This window comes from Lactuca serriola, chromosome 8 (assembly GCF_051521515.1).
Source record: "Lactuca serriola cultivar US96UC23 chromosome 8, Lser_US96UC23_V15, whole genome shotgun sequence".
Classification (NCBI taxonomy): Eukaryota; Viridiplantae; Streptophyta; class Magnoliopsida; order Asterales; family Asteraceae; genus Lactuca; species Lactuca serriola.
The window spans coordinates 225,922,474-225,926,900 of NC_136415.1; positions in this window are offsets into that span (position 1 = coordinate 225,922,474).

Sequence of the window (4,427 nt, forward strand, 5' to 3'; positions counted from 1 at the left end):
ATATAGACAATGACATAGCGGTGGCCGACGGTGGTGAATGGCGGCTGCCACCACCTCACGGTGGTGGCGGTGGGGTCTATCTTCAGATCTCTAGCCTAGAATGCTCCTGTAGCCTTATAACATCACAAAAAATGAACACAAACACCACAACACGCCCACAACCACCTTTCACGGTGGCTTGTGGCGGCAGAAAAAGCATTCTCGGCGACAACCACCATGGTTGGCTGCCATGGTGGTCTTCTTGTGTCTTCCATCCAATATTTCACCCACAAATTGAAACACGCACCCCTACACGTCTATCGCTCGGAAAGAGAAGCCAACCACCCATGCCTGACATGATACCACCGCTTCCAACCAACGAATAGGCGGCTGGTGACGCTGGAACTAGCTGAGGTGGAGACCAAGAGCCATCGTCGGCGACAACAACGGTCCTTACATCGAACCCACAAGGAGAAATGAAGAATTGAGATGTTGTTGGCATACTGAGGGTCTTCTGGTTGCTCATGGCCAGCGCAATGTCGTCTTAAGCTCCAATCTCCAGTCTTCAGCGCACCTCTCAGCTGTTCACGACGTTGCCGGCAGGGGGTGGCGTTCCAATGGAAAGTAGCGACGACAGGAGGCTCGGTCTTGCAGTGGCGGCTGGCGAGTTCCTTAAGGGGGGTAGTGGCTGTAGATGCTCCCTTCAATTTAGGGTTTGTGTTTATCCACGATGGGGAAGGGGAAGGGGGTCACCAGGTATATCCCGTGTCCTCATACAACTTTGATACACTTTTCCAGGATCGGCCCCTCCTCACAGATTTTGTTTTCAATTTAAGTCTGAATTTTACCCTTTGGCCCTTGCTTCCATAAATTCATTTCAAATTCAATCGCTAATTTACCATACAACCCCTTAGCCTCGAAATTCTCTTCAAGTGAAGTCCTAGAAGTTACCATTTAGTCCCTACCTTCAATAATACTTATAAATTAAGTACGGATTTTATACTTTTAACCCCCAATATCTTAAAGTGTGACAATTAGCTCCTCGAGACCATCCTTTTACACATAATTATTTATTTTAGGGCTACGAGTTCTTCATTCATTTATTTATTTATGTAATAAATAAACAGGGTATTACAATAAAAGTACCTACTAGTCTTCAATTTATAACCTAGCAACCTCTAACTAACTATGAACCTATAGGCAGTGTACATAGTCAGATTATAATATATCTTAGGTAAGTCGAGTGTCAATCACAAGTAACAAAATTCATTTAAATAAATTAACTACTTCTAATTTTATACTATGAAACAACGATGATTTGGGGGATTTTTTACAGATTTTTCAAGATCATAATAACTTAATATCACCTAACAAGTAAGATTGAAATGAAAATAAAGTAACTTTAAGAATTAAAAGAATACTTCTGCCTGGATCCGATTTCACTTTCTTCGATGGTTGATTTCTAATGGATATATTATATTGATTACCAATTTACTAGCTATTATGATCAAATCTCTAGGCCTACCAATTTATGAATGACAAAGCAATGATCATGCGCAAGCTCAACCACAAAATGGATAATAGCACAATTGGACTATGATTGATATAAGTTACTCTCCTATTATGAAGTTAAGAAACCAAGCACTAATTAAGACTAATTATGCTCTCTAACATAGGTAAAGTTACTAGCTTTAATTACTTAAATTAAGTTACAATTAATCTTATCTCTAACTATTTAATGATTATAAACAATTAGGAGACAAATTCATGCAATTAGTATGATCAGTTAACACACAAAATCTGATTAATAAGCAATATAAACTAGAACTAAACATGTTATGGTTTATAAATGTTAAACACAATTAAAATGAAATATAATCATCTAATATCGAAATCAACACATATAGATCAAGTTCATCTGCACCAAACATAAGTAAAAGGTGTTTAGCCTCTAATTGTAGTAGAAAAACACAATAGATCTAAGTAAAATAAGCTAGAAATGAGTATAATAAGCAAAACAACTAGATCTATGTTGAATTCTTCTAAATCACCTTCAATCTTTGAGCTTCACTTGAATTTCGATCTTCTTGTGGGTTTCTAAGGGTTTTTAATCACAATTAACCTCATAAAACTGAATGCATGCCCCTGATATCAACCTAATGTCGTGGTTTTCATAATTGTAAAAATCTGATCACCATGTCATGGTTAACCACCACTACGATGTGGTATTCGAGTAAATCCCGTGTATGCCAAGTCAGCTTGATGGTTCGCAAATATTCTATTCGCCACGTCGTGGTCATTTCACCATGACGTGGTCTTCAATCGTCTTCTTTTCATCTTTTGTTTTAGCTCCCTTTTCATACTTCCATCTCCTCGTATTATCCTTTTTTGTCCTGAGCAAGCCGCTACAAAACATATTTTAAACATAATAAATATCTTTTGTTCCATATTAAGCATGATTTTAGCTAAAAGTGTTAGAAATATGCATTAAATATGTAGTTAATGATACACGTATCGAAATACCTCACACTTGGCTTTTGCTTTCCCACAAGCAAAACTGATTTTATTATCATTATATCAAGAGTTTAGCTACCAACATCGCACAATGCAATCCATTTGAGCCTCTCCATTACTCCAAGACCGCAATGCATGTATTTGTGTATATATTTTTCCTAAGAAATTCCCTAATCCTAAATACTCACAATATTCATAAACACTTCCCCACTTATTTTGAACAACACTCATTTTACACATCCCTTTAAATCCATCCCCAGAAAACTTTCTTAACCTCAAGTTATTTTTGGTTAAAGCCCCAAACATACATATGGAAAAATAACCTAGAAAATAAAAATACAATAAATAACTTGGCAAAATTTGCCTTATTCTTGAGTCTTTGATAATTTGGAGCTTTTCTTCATGATATTTCTTGATCTCCATAACTTTGTGGACTCTTATTTCTCAAACGTTGGCAACTTTTTTTTTCTATTTTTTCTCCTTTTTATTTTCTTTTTCTCACTTTTTTTTCACTCAAAACTGAAAACCTAAAACAAAAACATATGCTTAAGAAAGAGAACTTAACTTCAAACCTTACTGGTTAGAGGTATTAGTCTAATGTGCAATGACTACATAAGCTCTTTTGGATACATTTCTGGTACACGATGCTAAACATATTGTGGCCCTAAAACTAAGCAAGGTTGTGTTTTTGTTCCATGATTTCACTAGGACGGGGAAGCCACAATTACACTATAACATCTATTGTGTAACGCCCGTAGATCAGGGCTAGTCACTTTACAGACGATAAGCATCAAAAATGACTTTTTGATGGAAGATTATTTAGAAGGAGTAATCTTAACTAAGTTTTAGTATATTTCACAAGGTTTCCATGCATGTAAAGAACGCCAAAATCTGAGTAATAACGAAGAAGTTATGACCTGTCGAAGTTTCGCGACAGAACCGACACGACACAACGCGACGTACATAGTGAAATTATGTTAGAGTGATATTTAGCCCTTGTGATCTAAACGAAATTCATAGAGTTAGTTAAACCGAGAGCGTGCATAAAAATAATGCCTAAATCTAACTTCGTATGAGGAAGTTATGATTTTTCTAAGTTTCAGCTTAGCAGGATGCAGCCTGAAACTCGAATTCGAGATCGAGCGATTGTTGGTCGAAACAATCTAAACGAGAATTCAAGATCTCGTAGATATTAGTCCAATGGTAAAAAGACAGACGAAAACGGACGTCGGAGGAAGAAGTTATGAATTTTTAATGGATGTTTCCTGTCCCGGCCTGTTAAAAATATAATAATAAAAATAAAGTCAAAATTAGCGGATAGAGTCTAAATGAAAATTGTAGAGCTTAGTCTCACCTACGCGTGGATATAAAGAACGTGAAAAACAGAGCTCGTATGCGAAAATTTTGCTAGTTTGAAGTCTGCTTAATCGAGTACGCCCAACGTAATTTTGGAGTACGCCCAGCGTACTCGGAACCGCCTCAGCTACGCATGCAATGACATCAATCGAGTACATACACATGCAATGAAGTCACGTACGCCCAACGTTAGGCTTAGTATGCCCAATGTACCAAGATTTACGTTGAACATAATCCTAGATTCAGCACCCTATAAATAGAATGCGAGGCTGCCTTATTTCTTTGCTCATTTTCTCTTCTCTCTCTCTCTCTACCGTTTTGCCTCGATTTTCATGCAAGAAGTATCCTGAAGCCCCGGTATCATTCCCGAGCCCCGAAGCAAGTCCCGAAGCACCGAAGATCCCGAGAAGTAAAATTCCCAAGCAGAAGCTCTGCCCGTGAGAAACCAATTTTTGTGAAGATCTTCTAGATCTACCGAAGAATACCACTTCTACAAGCCATAGTGTTGACCGATCATCTTTTGATCAAGTGAGTGTGTAGTTACTTTCTTCTAACACATAAATATGAAGTATTTGCTA